The sequence below is a fragment of the Amblyomma americanum genome, chromosome 10, assembly GCF_052857255.1.
Source record: "Amblyomma americanum isolate KBUSLIRL-KWMA chromosome 10, ASM5285725v1, whole genome shotgun sequence".
NCBI classification, from domain to species: domain Eukaryota; kingdom Metazoa; phylum Arthropoda; class Arachnida; order Ixodida; family Ixodidae; genus Amblyomma; species Amblyomma americanum.
The window spans coordinates 144459752-144478164 of record NC_135506.1 but is presented as its reverse complement, the minus strand read 5'-3'; the positions used below and the strand labels follow the sequence as shown (position 1 = coordinate 144478164).

The 18413-nt window shown below is 45.6% G+C and overlaps 1 protein-coding gene across 7 annotated transcripts in view; it reads right to left on the bottom strand.

Moving 5' to 3' along the window:
• The window catches only part of LOC144106417 (N-acetyltaurine hydrolase), an 891210-nt gene that overhangs the window by 763246 nt on the left and 109551 nt on the right, over positions 1-18413 (bottom strand). The window lies entirely within an intron of this gene.

Here is an 18413-nt window from a genome sequence, read left to right as displayed (position 1 = left end):
TGTTTATTCTCAAGAAATGCTAAAACTGCGCAAAAGAAAAGGAGGACACAGGCAACGAGAAACACCGCGGGCGCACACAGCCAACTTTTTACTCTCAAGAAATATTAAAATTGAGCAAAAGACAAGGAGGACACAGGCAGCGAGGAACACCGCGGACGCATACTGCCGCCTGTTTATTTTCAATAAATGTTAAAACTGAGCAAAACAAAAGGAGGAGAAATGGAGCGAGGAACACCGCGGGCGCAGAATGCCAACTGTTTATTCTCAAGAAATGTTAAAATTGCGCAAGAGAAAAGGAGGACACAGGCAACGAGGAACACCGTGGGCGGAGACTGCCAACTGTTTATTCTCAAGAAATGTTAAAATTGCGCAAAATGAAAGGAGGACACAGGAAACGAGAAACACCGCGGGCGCAATCAGCCAACTGTTTATTCTCAAGAAATGTTAAAATTGCGCAAAATGAAAGGAGGACACAGGAAACGAGAAACACCGCGGGCGCAGGCAGCCAACTTTTTACTCCCAAGAAATGTTAAAATTGAGCAAAAGAAAAGGAGGACACAGGCAACGAGGAACACCGTGGGCGCAGAATGCCAACTGTTTATTATCAAGAAATGTTAAAATTGCGCAAAAGAAAAGGAGGACACAGGCAACGAGGAACACCGTGGGCGGAGACTGCCAACTGTTTATTCTCAAGAAATGTTAAAATTGCGCAAGAGAAAAGGAGGACACAGGCATCGAGAAACACCGCGGGTGCAGACTGCCAACTGTTTATTCTCAAGAAATGTTAAAATTGCGCAAGAGAAAAGGAGGACACAAGCAACGAGGAACACCGCGGGCGCAGACTGCCAGCTGATTATTCTCAAGAAATGTTAAAATTGCGCAAAATGAAAGGAGGACACAGGAAACGAGAAACACCGCGGGCGCAGACAGCCAACTGTTTATTCTCAAGAAATGTTAAAATTGCGCAAAATGAACGGAGGACACAGCCAAAAAGGAAGACCGCGGGCGCAGACTGCCAACTGTTTATTCTCAAGAGATGATAAAATTGCGCAAAACAAAAGGAGGACACAGGTAATGTGGAACACCGCGGGCGCAGACTGCCACCTGTTGATTTTCAAGAAATGTTAAAACTGAGCAAAACAAAAGGAGGAGAAATGGAGCGAGGAACACCGCGGGCGCAGAATGCCAACTGTTTATTATCAAGAAATGTTAAAATTGCGCAAGAGAAACGGAGGACACAGGCATCGAGAAACACCGCGGGTGCAGACTGCCAACTGTTTATTCTCAAGAAATGCTAAAACTGCGCAAAAGAATAAGAGGACAAAGGACATGAGGAACACCGTGGGTGCAGACTGCCAACTGTTTATTCTCAAGAAATGCTAAAACTGCGCAAAAGAAAAGGAGGACACAGGCAACGAGAAACACCGCGGGCGCAGACAGCCAACTTTTTACTCTCAAGAAATATTAAAATTGAGCAAAAGACAAGGAGGACACAGGCAGCGAGGAACACCGCGGACGCAGACTGCCGCCTGTTTATTTTCAATAAATGTTAAAACTGAGCGAAACAAAAGGAGGAGAAATGGAGCGAGGAACACCGCGGGCGCAGAATGCAAACTGTTTATTCTCAAGAAATGTTAAAATTGCGCAAGAGAAAAGGAGGACACAGGCAACGAGAAACACCGCGGGCGCAGACAGCCAACTTTTTACTCTCAAGAAATATTAAAATTGAGCAAAAGACAAGGAGGACACAGGCAGCGAGGAACACCGCGGACGCAGACTGCCGCCTGTTTATTTTCAATAAATGTTAAAACTGAGCGAAACAAAAGGAGGAGAAATGGAGCGAGGAACACCGCGGGCGCAGAATGCCAACTGTTTATTCTCAAGAAATGTTAAAATTGCGCAAGAGAAAAGGAGGACACAGGCAACGAGAAACACCGCGGGCGCAGACAGCCAACTTTTTACTCTCAAGAAATATTAAAATTGAGCAAAAGACAAGGAGGACACAGGCAGCGAGGAACTCCGCGGACGCAGACTGCCGCCTGTTTATTTTCAATAAATGTTAAAACTGAGCAAAACAAAAGGAGGAGAAATGGAGCGAGGAACACCGCGGGCGGAGAATGCCAACTGTTTATTCTCAAGAAATGTTAAAATTGCGCAAGAGAAAAGGAGGACACAGGCATCGAGAAACACCGCGGGCGCAGACTGCCAGCTGATTATTCTCAAGAAATGTTAAAATTGCGCAAAATGAAAGGAGGACACAGGAAACGAGAAACACCGCGGGCGCAATCAGCCAACAGTTTATTCTCAAGAAATGTTAAAATTGCGCAAAATGAAAGGAGGACACAGGAAACGAGGAACACCGTGGGCGCAGAATGCCAACTGTTTATTATCAAGAAATGTTAAAATTGCGCAAAAGAAAAGGAGGACACAGGCAACGAGGAACACCGTGGGCGGAGACTGCCAACTGTTTATTCTCAAGAAATGTTAAAATTGGGCAAGAGAAAAGGAGGACACAGGCATCGAGAAACACCGCGGGTGCAGACTGCCAACTGTTTATTCTCAAGAAATGTTAAAATTGCGCAAGAGAAAAGGAGGACACAAGCAACGAGGAACACCGCGGGCGCAGACTGATAGCTGATTATTCTCAAGAAATGTTAAAATTGCGCAAAATGAAAGGAGGACACAGGAAACGAGAAAGACCGCGGGCGCAGACTGCCAACTGTTTATTCTCAAGAAATGTTAAAATTGCGCAAAATGAACGGAGGACACAGCCAAAAAGGAAGACCGCGGGCGCAGACTGCCAACTGTTTACTCTCAAGAGATGTTAAAATTGCGCAAAACAAAAGGAGGACTAGGTAATGTGGAACACCGCGGGCGCAGACTGCCACCTGTTGATTTTCAAGAAATGTTAAAACTGAGCAAAACAAAAGGAGGAGAAATGGAGCGAGGAACACCGCGGGCGCAGAATGCCAACTGTTTATTATCAAGAAATGTTAAAATTGCGCAAAAGAAAAGGAGGACACAGGCAACGAGGAACACCGTGGGCGGAGACTGCCAACTGTTTATTCTCAAGAAATGTTAAAATTGCGCAAGAGAAAAGGAGGACACAGGCAACGAGGAACACCGTGGGCGGAGACTGCAAACTGTTTATTCTCAAAAAATGTTAAAATTGCGCAAGAGAAAAGGAGGACACAGGCAGCGAGGAACACCGCGGACGCAGACTGCCGCCTGTTTGTTTTCAAGAAATATTAAAATTGCCCAAAATAAAAGGACAAATGCAGCTAGGAACACCGCGGGCGCAGACTGCCAGCTGATTATTCTCAAGAAATGTTAAAATTGCGCTAAAGAAAAGGAGGACACAGGCAACGAGAAACACCGCGGGACAGACTGCCAACTATTTGTTCTCAAGAAATGTTAAAATTGCACAAAAGAATACGAGGACAAAGGACATGAGGAACACCGTGGGTGCAGACTGCCAACTGTTTATTCTCAAGAAATGCTAAAACTGCGCAAAAGAAAAGGAGGACACAGGCAACGAGAAACACCCCGGGACAGACTGCCAACTATTTGTTCTCAAGAAATGTTAAAATTGCACAAAAGAATACGAGGACAAAGGACATGAGGAACACCGCGGGTGCAGACTGCCAACTGTTTATTCTCAAGAAATGCTAAAATTGCGCAAAAGAAAAGGAGATAACAGGCAACGAGAAACACCGAGGGCGCAGACAGCCAACTTTTTACTCTCAAGAAATGTTAAAATTTAGCAAAAGACAAGGAGGACACAGGCAGCGAGGAACACCGCGGACGCAGACTGCCGCCTGTTTATTTTCAAGAAATATTAAAATTGCCCAAAAGAAAATGACAAATGCAGCTAGGAAGACCGCGGGCGCAGACTGCCAACTGTTTATTCTCTAGAGATGTTAAAATTGCGCAAAACAAAAGGAGGACACAGGCAACGAGGAACACCGCGGGTGCAGACTGCAACCTGTTTATTCTGAAGAGATGTTAAAATTGGGCAAAATGGAAGGAGGACACAGGCAACGGGGAACACCGCGGGTGCAGACTGCAACCTGTTTATTCTGAAGAAATGTTAAAAATTGGGCAAAATGAAAGGAGGACACAGGCAACGAGGAACACCGCGGGCGCTGACTGCAACCTGTTTATTCTGAAGAAATGTTAAAATTGCGCAAAATGAAAGACGGACACAAGCAACGAGGAACACCGCGGGTGCAGACTGCAACCTGTTTATTCTGAAGAAATGTTAAAATTGCGCGAAGTGAAAGGAGGACACAGGCAACGAGGAACACCGCGGGCGCCGACTGCAACCTGTTTATTCTCAAGAAATATTTAAATTGCGTGAAATGAAAGGAGGACACTGGCAACGAGGAACACCGCGGGCGCAGACTGCAACCTGTTTATTCTGAAGAAATGTTAAAATTGCGCAAAATGAAAGGAGGAACACCGCGGGCGCAGACTGCAACCTGTTTATTCTCAAGAAATATTTAAATTGCGTGAAATGAAAGGAGGACACAGGCAACGAGGAACACCGCGGGCGCAGACTGCAACCTGTTCATTCTCAAGAAATGTTAAAATTGTGTGAAATGAAAGGAGGACACAGGCAACGAGGAACAACGCGGGCGAAGACTGCAACCTGTTTATTCTGAAGAAATTTTAAAATTGCGGAAAATGAAAGGAGGAACACCGCGGGCGCAGACTGCCGCCTGTTTATTTTCAAGAAATATTAAAATTGCCCAAAAGAAAAGGGCAAATGCTGCTAGGAACACCGCGGGCGCAGACTGCCAGCTGATTATTCTCTTGAACAAACAGCGCGAACAAAGACGAGCACAAAAGACAAGAAAGCGAACGACACGGCGCTGAGAAGAAATGTTAAAATTGCGCAAGAGAAAAGGAGGACACAGGCATCGAGAAACACCGCGGGACAGACTGCCAACTATTTGTTCTCAAGAAATGTTAAAATTGCACAAAAGAATAAGAGGACAAAGGACATGAGGAACACCGTGGGTGCAGACAGCCAACTGTTTATTATCAAGAAATGCTAAAACTGCGCAAAAGAAAAGGAGGACCCAGGAAACGAGAAACACCGCGGGCGCAGACAGCCAACTTTTTACTCTCAAGAAATATTAAAATTGAGCAAAAGGTAAGGAGGACACAGGCAGCGAGGAACACCGCGGACGCAGACTGCCGCCTGTTTATTTTCAAGAAATATTAAAATTGCCGAAAAGAAAAGGACAAATGCAGCTAGGAACACCGCGGGCGCAGACTGCCAGCTGATTATTCTCAAGAAATGTTAAAGTTGCGCAAGAGAAAAAGAGGACACAGGCATCGAGAAACACCGCGGGACAGACTGCCAACTATTTGTTCTCAAGAAATGTTAAAATTGCACAAAAGAATACGAGGACAAAGGACATGAGGAACACCGTGGGTGCAGACAGCCAACTGTTTATTATCAAGAAATGCTAAAACTGCGCAAAAGAAAAGGAGGACACAGGCAACGAGAAACACCGCGGGCGCAGACAGCCAACTTTTTACTCTCAAGAAATGTTAAAATTGAGCAAAAGAAAAGGACAAATGCAGCTAGGAACACCGCGGGCTCAGACTGCCAAATGTTTATTCTGAAGAAACGTTAAAATTGCGCAAAATGAAAGGAGGACACAGGCAACGAGGAACACCGCGGGTGCAGACTGCAACCTGTTTATTCTGAAGAAATGTTAAAATTGCGCAAAATGAAAGGAGGACACAGGCAACGAAGAACACCGCGGGCGCTGACTGCAACCTGTTTATTCTGAAGAAATGTTAAAATTGGGCAAAATGAAAGGAGGACACAGGCAACGAGGAACACCGCGGGTGCAGACTGCAACCTGTTTATTCTGAAGAAATGTTAAAATTGCGCAAAATGAAAGGACACAGGCAACGAGGAACACCGCGGGCGCTGACTGCAACCTGTTTATTCAGAAGAAATGTTAAAATTGCGCAAAATGAAAGACGGACACAAGCAACGAGGAACACCGCGGGTGCAGACTGCAACCTGTTTATTCTGAAGAAATGTTAAAATTGCGCAAAATGAAAGGTGGACACAGGCAACGAAGAACACCGCGGGCGCTGACTGCAACCTGTTTATTCTGAAGAAATGTTAAAATTGGGCAAAATGAAAGGAGGACACAGGCAACGAGGAACACCGCGGGTGCAGACTGCAACCTGTTTATTCTTAAGAAATGTTAAAATTGGGCAAAATGAAAGGAGGACACAGGCAACGAGGAACACCGCGGGTGCAGACTGCAACCTGTTTATTCTGAAGAAATGTTAAAATTGGGCAAAATGAAAGGACACAGGCAACGAGGAACACCGCGGGTGCAGACTGCAACCTGTTTATTCTGAAGAAATGTTAAAATTGCGCAAAATGAAAGGACACAGGCAACGAGGAACACCGCGGGTGCAGACTGCAACCTGTTTATTCTGAAGAAATGTTAAAATTGGGCAAAATGAAAGGAGGACACAGGCAACGAGGAACACCGCGGGTGCAGACTGCAACCTGTTTATTCTGAAGAAATGTTAAAATTGGGCAAAATGAAAGGAGGACACAGGCAACGAAGAACACCGCGGGCGCTGACTGCAACCTGTTTATTCTGAAGAAATGTTAAAATTGGGCAAAATGAAAGGTGGACACAGGCAACGAAGAACACCGCGGGCGCTGACTGCAACCTGTTTATTCTGAAGAAATGTTAAAATTGGGCAAAATGAAAGGAGGACACAGGCAACGAGGAACACCGCGGGTGCAGACTGCAACCTGTTTATTCTTAAGAAATGTTAAAATTGGGCAAAATGAAAGGAGGACACAGGCAACGAGGAACACCGCGGGTGCAGACTGCAACCTGTTTATTCTGAAGAAATGTTAAAATTGGGCAAAATGAAAGGACACAGGCAACGAGGAACACCGCGGGTGCAGACTGCAACCTGTTTATTCTGAAGAAATGTTAAAATTGCGCAAAATGAAAGGACACAGGCAACGAGGAACACCGCGGGTGCAGACTGCAACCTGTTTATTCTGAAGAAATGTTAAAATTGGGCAAAATGAAAGGAGGACACAGGCAACGAGGAACACCGCGGGTGCAGACTGCAACCTGTTTATTCTGAAGAAATGTTAAAATTGCGCGAAGTGAAAGGAGGACACAGGCAACGAGGAACACCGCGGGCGCAGACTGCAACCTGTTTATTCTCAAGAAATATTTAAATTGCGTGAAATGAAAGGAGGACACTGGCAACGAGGAACACCGCGGGCGCAGACTGCAACCTGTTTATTCTGAAGAAATGTTAAAATTGCGCAAAATGAAAGGAGGACACAGGCAACGAGGAACACCGCGGGTGCAGACTGCAACCTGTTTATTCTGAAGAAATGTTAAAATTGCGCAAAATGAAAAGCGGACACAATCAACGAGGAACACCGCGGGCGCAGACTGCAACCTGTTCATTCTCAAGAAATGTTAAAATTGTGTGAAATGAAAGGAGGACACAGGCAACGAGGAACACCGCGGGCGTAGACTGCAACCTGTTTATATTGAAGAAATTTTAAAATTGCGGAAAATGAAAGGAGGAACACCGCGGGCGCAGAGTGCCAACTGTTTATTTTCAAGAAATGTTAAAATTGCGCAAAATGAAAGAAGCACAAAGGCAGCGAGGAACACCGCGGGCGCAGGCTGCCACCTGTTGATTCTGAAGAAATGTAAAAATTGCGCGAAGTGAAAGGAGGACACAGGCAACGAGAAACACCGCGGGCGGAGACTGCAACTTGTTTATTCTGAAGAAATGTTAAAATTGCGCGAAGTGAAAGGAGGACACAGGCAACGAGGAACACCGCGGGCGCAGACTGCAACCTGTTTATTCTCAAGAAATATTTTAATTGCGTGAAATGAAAGGAGGACACTGGCAACGAGGAACACCGCGGGCGCAGACTGCAACCTGTTTATTCTGAAGAAATGTTAAAATTGCGCAAAATGAAAGGAGGACACAGGCAACGAGGAACACCGCGGGTGCAGACTGCAACCTGTTTATTCTGAAGAAATGTTAAAATTGCGCAAAATGAAAAGCGGACACAACCAACGAGGAACACCGCGGGCGCAGACTGCAACCTGTTCATTCTCAAGAAATGTTAAAATTGTATGAAATGAAAGGAGGACACAGGACACGAGGAACACCGCGGGCGTAGACTGCTACCTGTTTATTCTGAAGAAATTTTAAAATTGCGGAAAATGAAAGGAGGAACACCGCGGGCGCAGACTGCCGCCTGTTTATTTTCAAGAAATAATAAAATTGCCCAAAAGAAAAGGACAAATGCTGCTAGGAACACCGCGGGCGCAGACTGCCAGCTGATTATTCTCAAGAAATGTTAAAATTGCGCAAGAGAAAAGGAGGACACAGGCATCGAGAAACACCGCGGGACAGACTGCCAACTATTTGTTCTCAAGAAATGTTAAAATTGCACAAAAGAATAAGAGGACAAAGGACATGAGGAACACCGTGAGTGCAGACTGCCAACTGTTTATTCTCAAGAAATGCTAAAACTGCGCAAAAGAAAAGGAGGACACAGGCAACGAGAAACACCGCGGGCGCAGACAGCCAACTTTTTACTCTCAAGAAATATTAAAATTGAGCAAAAGACAAGGAGGACACAGGCAGCGAGGAACACCGCGGACGCAGACTGCCGCCTGTTTATTTTCAAGAAATATTAAAATTGCCCAAAATAAAAGGACAAATGAAGCTAGGAACACCGCGGGCGCAGACTGCTAGCTGATTATTCTCAAGAAATGTTAAAGTTGCGCAAGAGAAAACGAGGACACAGGCATCGAGAAACACCGCGGCACAGACTGCCAACTATCTGTTCTCAAGAGATGTTAAAATTGCAGAAAAGAATACGAGGACAAAGGACATGAGGAACACCGTGGGTGCAGACAGCCAACTGTTTATTCACAAGAAATGCTAAAACTGCGCAAAAGAAAAGGAGGACCCAGGCAACGAGAAACACCGCGGACGCAGACAGCCAACTTTTTACTCTCAAGAAATGTTAAAATTGAGCAAAAGACAAGGAGGACAGAGGCAGCGAGGAACACCGCGGACGCAGACTGCCGCCTGTTTATTTTCAAGAAATAATAAAATTGCCCAAAATAAAAGGACAAATGCAGCTAGGAACACCGCGGGCGCAGACTGCCAGCTGATTATTCTCAAGAAATGTTAAAGTTGCGCAAGAGAAAAAGAGGACACAGGCATCGAGAAACACCGCGGGACAGACTGCCAACTATTTGTTCTCAAGAAATGTTAAAATTGCACAAAAGAATACGAGGACAAAGGACATGAGGAACACCGTGGGTGCAGACAGCCAACTGTTTATTCTCAAGAAATGCTAAAACTGCGCAAAAGAAAAGGAGGACCCAGGCAACGAGAAACACCGCGGGCGCAGACAGCCAACTTTTTACTCTCAAGAAATGTTAAAATTGAGCAAAAGACAAGGAGGACACAGGCAGCGAGGAACACCGCGGACGAAGACTGCCGCCTGTTTATTTTCAAGAAATATTAAAATTGCCCAAAAGAAAAGGACAAATGCAGCTAGGAACACCGCGGGCTCAGACTGCCAAATGTTTATTCTGAAGAAACGTTAAAATTGCGCAAAATGAAAGGAGGACACAGGCAACGAGGAACACCGCGGGTGCAGACTGCAACCTGTTTATTCTGAAGAAATGTTAAAATTGGGCAAAATGAAAGGAGGACACAGGCAACGAGGAACACCGCGGGTGCAGACTGCAACCTGTTTATTCTGAAGAAATGTTAAAATTGCGCAAAATGAAAGGAGGACACAGGAAACGAGGAACACCGCGGGTGCAGACTGCAACCTGTTTATTCTGAAGAAATGTTAAAATTGCGCAAAATGAAAGGAGGACACAGGAAACGAGGAACACCGCGGGTGCAGACTGCAACCTGTTTATTCTGAAGAAATGTTAAAATTGCGCAAAATGAAAGGAGGACACAGGAAACGAGGAACACCGCGGGTGCAGACTGCAACCTGTTTATTCTGAAGAAATGTTAAAATTGCGCAAAATGAAAGGAGGACACAGGAAACGAGGAACATCGCAGGCGCTGACTGCAACCTGTTTATTCTGAAGAAACGTTAAAATTGCGCAAAATGAAAGGAGGACACAGGCAACGAGGAACACCGCGGGTGCAGACTGCAACCTGTTTATTCTGAAGAAATGTTAAAATTGCGCAAAATGAAAGGAGGACACAGGAAACGAGGAACATCGCAGGCGCTGACTGCAACCTGTTTATTCTGAAGAAATGTTAAAATTGCGCAAAATGAAAGGACACAGGAAACGAGGAACATCGCGGGCGCTGACTGCAACCTGTTTATTCTGAAGAAATGTTAAAATTGCGCCAAATGAAAGGAGGACACAGGCAACGAAGAACACCGCGGGCGCTGACTGCAACCTGCTTATTCTGAAGAAATGTTTAAATTGCGCAAATTGAAAGGCGGACACAAGCAACGAGGAACACCGCGGGTGCAGACTGGAACCTGTTCATTCTGAGGAAACGTTAAAATTGCGCAAAATGAAAGGAGGACACAGGCAACGAGGAACACCGCTGTTGCAGACTGCAACCTGTTTCTTCAGAAGTGTTCAAATTGCGCAAAATGAAAGGAGGACACAGGCAACGAGGAACGCCGCGGGCGCTGACTGCAACCTGTTTATTCTGAAGAAATGTTAAAATTGCGCAAAATGAAACGCGGTCACAAGCAACGAGGAACACCGCGGGCGCAGACTGCAACCTGTTCATTCTGAAGAAATGTTAAAATTGCGCGAAATGAAAGGAGGACACAGGCAACGAGGAACACCGGGGGCGTAGACTGCAACCTGTTTATTCTGAAGAAATTTTAAAATTGCGGAAAATGAAAGGAGGACACAGGCAACGAGGAACTCCGCGGGCGAATACTGGAACCTGTTCATTCTAAAGAAATGTTAAAATTGCGTAAAATGAAAGGCGGACACAAGCAACGAGGAACACCGCGGGGTAAGCCTTCAACCTGTTTATTTTGAAGAAATGTTAAAATTGGGCAAAATGAAAGGAGGACACATGCACCGAGGAACCCCGCGGGCGCTGACTGCAACCTGTTTATTCTGAAGAAATGTTAAAATTACGCAAAATGAAAGGCGGACACAAGCAACGAGGAACACCGCGGGCGCAGACTGCAGCCTGTTCATTCTGAAGAAATGTTAAAATTGCGCGAAATCGAAGGAGGACACAGGCAACGAGGAACTACGCGGGCGCAGACTGCAACCTGTTTATTCTGAAGAAATGTTAAAATTGGGCAAAATGAAAGGAGGACACAGGCAACGAGGAACACCGCGGATGCAGACTGCAACCTGTTTATTCTGAAGAAACGTTAAAATTGCGCAAAAAGAAAGGAGGACACAGTCAACGAGGAGCTCCGCGGGCGAATACTGCAACCTGTTCATTCTAAAGAAATGTTAAAATTGCGCAAAATGAAAGGAGGACCCAGGCAACGAGGAACACCGCGGGCGCGGACTGCAACCTGTTCATTCTGTAGAAATGTTAAAGTTGTGCGAAATGAAAGGAGGACACAAGCAACGAGGAACACCGCGGGCGTTGACTGCAGCCTGTTCATTCTGAAGAAATGTTAAAATTGCGCGAAATGAAAGGACACAGGCAACGAGGAACACCGCGGGTGCAGACTGACACCTGTTTATTCTCATGAAATGTTAAAATTGCGTGAAATGAAAGGAGGGCAAAGGCAACGAGGAACACCGCGGGCGCAGACTGCAACCTGTTTATTCTGAAGAAATGTTAAAATTGCGCCAAATGAACGGAGGACACAAGCAAAGAAGAACACCGCGGGCGCGGACTGCAACCTGTTCATTCTGAAGAAATGTTAAAGTTGTGCGAAATGAAAGGAGGACACAAGCAACGAGGAACACCGCGGGCGCGGACTGCAACCTGTTCATTCTGTAGAAATGTTAAAGTTGTGCGAAATGAAAGGAGGACACAAGCAACGAGGAACACCGCGGGCGTTGACTGCAGCCTGTTCATTCTGAAGAAATGTTAAAATTGCGCGAAATGAAAGGACACAGGCAACGAGGAACACCGCGGGTGCAGACTGACACCTGTTTATTCTCATGAAATGTTAAAATTGCGTGAAATGAAAGGAGGGCAAAGGCAACGAGGAACACCGCGGGCGCAGACTGCAACCTGTTTATTCTGAAGAAATGTTAAAATTGCGCCAAATGAACGGAGGACACAAGCAAAGAAGAACACCGCGGGCGCGGACTGCAACCTGTTCATTCTGAAGAAATGTTAAAATTGCGCCAAATGAACGGAGGACACAAGCAAAGAAGAACACCGCGGGCGCGGACTGCAACCTGTTCATTCTGTAGAAATGTTAAAGTTGTGCGAAATGAAAGGAGGACACAAGCAACGAGGAACACCGCGGGCGTTGACTGCAGCCTGTTCATTCTGAAGAAATGTTAAAATTGCGCGAAATGAAAGGACACAGGCAACGAGGAACACCGCGGGTGCAGACTGACACCTGTTTATTCTCATGAAATGTTAAAATTGCGTGAAATGAAAGGAGGGCAAAGGCAACGAGGAACACCGCGGGCGCAGACTGCAACCTGTTTATTCTGAAGAAATGTTAAAATTGCGCCAAATGAACGGAGGACACAAGCAAAGAAGAACACCGCGGGCGCGGACTGCAGCCTGTTCATTCTGAAGAAATGTTAAAATTGCGCGAAATGAAAGGACACAGGCAACGAGGAACACCGCGGGTGCAGACTGACACCTGTTTATTCTCATGAAATGTTAAAATTGCGTGAAATGAAAGGAGGGCAAAGGCAACGAGGAACACCGCGGGCGCAGAGTGCAACCTGTTTATTCTGAAGAAATGTTAAAATTGCGCCAAATGAACGGAGGACACAAGCAACGAAGAACACCGCGGGCGCGGACTGCAACCTGTTCATTCTGAAGAAATGTTAAAGTTGTGCGAAATGAAAGGAGGACACAAGCAACGAGGAACACCGCGGGCGTTGACTGCAGCCTGTTCATTCTGAAGAAATGTTAAAATTGCGTGAAATGAAAGGACACAGGCAACGAGGAACACCGCGGGTGCAGACTGACACCTGTTTATTCTCATGAAATGTTAAAATTGCGTGAAATGAACGGAGGGCAAAGGCAACGAGGAACACCGCGGGCGCAGACTGCAACCTGTTTATTCTGAAGAAATGTTAAAATTGCGCAAAATGAAAGGAGGACACAGGTAACGAGGAACACCGCGTGTGCAGACTGCAACCTGTTTATTCTGAAGAAATGTTAAAATTGCGCAAAATGAAAGGACACAGGCAACGAGGAACACCGCGGGTAAAGACTGCAACCTGTTTATTCTGAATGAATGTTAAAATTGCTCAAAATGAAGGAGGACAGAGGCAACGAGGAACACCGCGGGCGCTGACTGCAACCTGTTTATTCTTAAGAAATGTTAAAACTGCGCAAAATTAAAGGCGGACACAAGCAACGAGGAGCATCGCAGGCGCAGACTGCAACCTGTTTATTCTGAAGAAATGTTAAAATTGGGCAAAATGAAAGGAGGACACAGGCAACGAGGAACACCGCGGGTACAGACTGCAACCTGTTTATTCTGAATGAATGTTAAAATTGCTCAAAATGAAGGAGGACAGAGGCAACGAGGAACACCGCGGGCGCTGACTGCAACCTGTTTATTCTTAAGAAATGTTAAAACTGCGCAAAATTAAAGGCGGACACAAGCAACGAGGAGCATAGCAGGCGCAGACTGCAACCTGTTTATTCTGAAGAAATGTTAAAATTGGGCAAAATGAAAGGAGGACACAGGCAACGAGGAACACCGCGGGTACAGACTGCAACCTGTTTATTCTGAATGAATGTTAAAATTGCTCAAAATGAAGGAGGACAGAGGCAACGAGGAACACCGCGGGCGCTGACTGCGACCTGTTTATTCTTAAGAAATATTAAAACTGCGCAAAATTAAAGGCGGACACAAGCAACGAGGAGCATCGCAGGCGCAGACTGCAACCTGTTTATTCTGAAGAAATGTTAAAATTGGGCAAAATGAAAGGAGGACACAGGCAACGAGGAACACCGCGGGTACAGACTGCAACCTGTTTATTCTGAATGAATGTTAAAATTGCTCAAAATGAAGGAGGACAGAGGCAACGAGGAACACCGCGGGCGCTGACTGCAACCTGTTTATTCTTAAGAAATGTTAAAACTGCGCAAAATTAAAGGCGGACACAAGCAACGAGGAGCATCGCAGGCGCAGACTGCAACCTGTTTATTCTGAAGAAATGTTAAAATTGGGCAAAATGAAAGGAGGACACAGGCAACGAGGAACACCGCGGGTGCAGACTGCAACCTGTTTATTCTGAATGAATGTTAAAATTGTTCAAAATGAAGGAGGACAGAGGCAACGAGGAACACCGCGGGCGCTGACTGCAACCTGTTTATTCTTAAGAAATGTTAAAACTGCGCAAAATTAAAGGCGGACACAAGCAACGAGGAGCATCGCAGGCGCAGACTGCAACCTGTTTATTCTGAAGAAATGTTAAAATTGGGCAAAATGAAAGGAGGACACAGGCAACGAGGAACACCGCGGGTGCAGACTGCAACCTGTTTATTCTGAATGAATGTTAAAATTGTTCAAAATGAAGGAGGACAGAGGCAACGAGGAACACCGCGGGCGCTGACTGCAACCTGTTTATTCTTAAGAAATGTTAAAACTGCGCAAAATTAAAGGCGGACACAAGCAACGAGGAGCATCGCAGGCGCAGACTGCAACCTGTTTATTCTGAAGAAATGTTAAAATTGGGCAAAATGAAAGGAGGACACAGGCAACGAGGAACACCGCGGGTACAGACTGCAACCTGTTTATTCTGAATGAATGTTAAAATTGCTCAAAATGAAGGAGGACAGAGGCAACGAGGAACACCGCGGGCGCTGACTGCAACCTGTTTATTCTTAAGAAATGTTAAAACTGCGCAAAATTAAAGGCGGACACAAGCAACGAGGAGCATCGCAGGCGCAGACTGCAACCTGTTTATTCTGAAGAAATGTTAAAATTGCTCAAAATGAAGGAGGACACAGGCAACGAGGAACACCGCGGGTACAGACTGCAACCTGTTTATTCTGAATGAATGTTAAAATTGCTCAAAATGAAGGAGGACACAGGCAACGAGGAACACCGCGGGTACAGACTGCAACCTGTTTATTCTGAATGAATGTTAAAATTGCTCAAAATGACGGAGGACACAGGCAACGAGGAACACCGCGGGTACAGACTGCAACCTGTTTATTCTGAATGAATGTTAAAATTGCTCAAAATGAAGGAGGACACAGGCAACGAGGAACACCGCGGGTACAGACTGCAACCTGTTTATTCTGAATGAATGTTAAAATTGCTCAAAATGAAGGAGGACACAGGCAACGAGGAACACCGCGGGTACAGACTGCAACCTGTTTATTCTGAATGAATGTTAAAATTGCTCAAAATGAAGGAGGACACAGGCAACGAGGAACACCGCGGGTACAGACTGCAACCTGTTTATTCTGAATGAATGTTAAAATTGCTCAAAATGAAGGAGGACAGAGGCAACGAGTAACACCGCGGGCGCTGACTGCAACCTGTTTATTCTTAAGAAATGTTAAAACTGCGCAAAATTAAAGGCGGACAGAAGCAACGAGGAGCATCGCAGGCGCAGACTGCAACCTGTTTATTCTGAAGAAATGTTAAAATTGGGCAAAATGAAAGGAGGACACAGGCAACGAGGAACACCGCGGGTACAGACTGCAACCTGTTTATTCTGAATGAATGTTAAAATTGCTCAAAATGAAGGAGGACAGAGGCAACGAGGAACACCGCGGGCGCTGACTGCAACCTGTTTATTCTTAAGAAATGTTAAAACTGCGCAAAATTAAAGGCGGACACAAGCAACGAGGAGCATAGCAGGCGCAGACTGCAACCTGTTTATTCTGAAGAAATGTTAAAATTGGGCAAAATGAAAGGAGGACACAGGCAACGAGGAACACCGCGGGTACAGACTGCAACCTGTTTATTCTGAATGAATGTTAAAATTGCTCAAAATGAAGGAGGACAGAGGCAACGAGGAACACCGCGGGCGCTGACTGCGACCTGTTTATTCTTAAGAAATATTAAAACTGCGCAAAATTAAAGGCGGACACAAGCAACGATGAGCATCGCAGGCGCAGACTGCAACCTGTTTATTCTGAAGAAATGTTAAAATTGGGCAAAATGAAAGGAGGACACAGGCAACGAGGAACACCGCGGGTACAGACTGCAACCTGTTTATTCTGAATGAATGTTAAAATTGCTCAAAATGAAGGAGGACAGAGGCAACGAGGAACACCGCGGGCGCTGACTGCAACCTGTTTATTCTTAAGAAATGTTAAAACTGCGCAAAATTAAAGGCGGACACAAGCAACGAGGAGCATCGCAGGCGCAGACTGCAACCTGTTTATTCTGAAGAAATGTTAAAATTGGGCAAAATGAAAGGAGGACACAGGCAACGAGGAACACCGCGGGTGCAGACTGCAACCTGTTTATTCTGAATGAATGTTAAAATTGTTCAAAATGAAGGAGGACAGAGGCAACGAGGAACACCGCGGGCGCTGACTGCAACCTGTTTATTCTTAAGAAATGTTAAAACTGCGCAAAATTAAAGGCGGACACAAGCAACGAGGAGCATCGCAGGCGCAGACTGCAACCTGTTTATTCTGAAGAAATGTTAAAATTGGGCAAAATGAAAGGAGGACACAGGCAACGAGGAACACCGCGGGTGCAGACTGCAACCTGTTTATTCTGAATGAATGTTAAAATTGTTCAAAATGAAGGAGGACAGAGGCAACGAGGAACACCGCGGGCGCTGACTGCAACCTGTTTATTCTTAAGAAATGTTAAAACTGCGCAAAATTAAAGGCGGACACAAGCAACGAGGAGCATCGCAGGCGCAGACTGCAACCTGTTTATTCTGAAGAAATGTTAAAATTGGGCAAAATGAAAGGAGGACACAGGCAACGAGGAACACCGCGGGTACAGACTGCAACCTGTTTATTCTGAATGAATGTTAAAATTGCTCAAAATGAAGGAGGACAGAGGCAACGAGGAACACCGCGGGCGCTGACTGCAACCTGTTTATTCTTAAGAAATGTTAAAACTGCGCAAAATTAAAGGCGGACACAAGCAACGAGGAGCATCGCAGGCGCAGACTGCAACCTGTTTATTCTGAAGAAATGTTAAAATTGCTCAAAATGAAGGAGGACACAGGCAACGAGGAACACCGCGGGTACAGACTGCAACCTGTTTATTCTGAATGAATGTTAAAATTGCTCAAAATGAAGGAGGACACAGGCAACGAGGAACACCGCGGGTACAGACTGCAACCTGTTTATTCTGAATGAATGTTAAAATTGCTCAAAATGACGGAGGACACAGGCAACGAGGAACACCGCGGGTACAGACTGCAACCTGTTTATTCTGAATGAATGTTAAAATTGCTCAAAATGAAGGAGGACACAGGCAACGAGGAACACCGCGGGTACAGACTGCAACCTGTTTATTCTGAATGAATGTTAAAATTGCTCAAAATGAAGGAGGACACAGGCAACGAGGAACACCGCGGGTACAGACTGCAACCTGTTTATTCTGAATGAATGTTAAAATTGCTCAAAATGAAGGAGGACACAGGCAACGAGGAACACCGCGGGTACAGACTGCAACCTGTTTATTCTGAATGAATGTTAAAATTGCTCAAAATGAAGGAGGACAGAGGCAACGAGTAACACCGCGGGCGCTGACTGCAACCTGTTTATTCTTAAGAAATGTTAAAACTGCGCAAAATTAAAGGCGGACAGAAGCAACGAGGAGCATCGCAGGCGCAGACTGCAACCTGTTTATTCTGAAGAAATGTTAAAATTGGGCAAAATGAAAGGAGGACACAGGCAACGAGGAACACCGCGGGTGCAGACTGCAACCTGTTTATTCTGAAGAAATGTTAAAATTGCGCAAAATGAAGGAGGACACAGGTAACGAGGAACACCGCGGGTACAGACTGCAACCTGTTTATTCTGAATGAATGTTAAAATTGCTCAAAATGAAGGAGGACACAGGCAACGAGGAACACCGCGGATGCAGACTGCAACCTGTTTATTCAGAATGAATGTTAAAATTGCTCAAAATGAAGGAGGACAGAGGCCACGAGGAACACCGCGGGCGCTGACTGCAACCTGTTTATTCTTAAGAAATGTTAAAACTGCGCAAAATTAAAGGCGGACACAAGCAACGAGGAGCATCG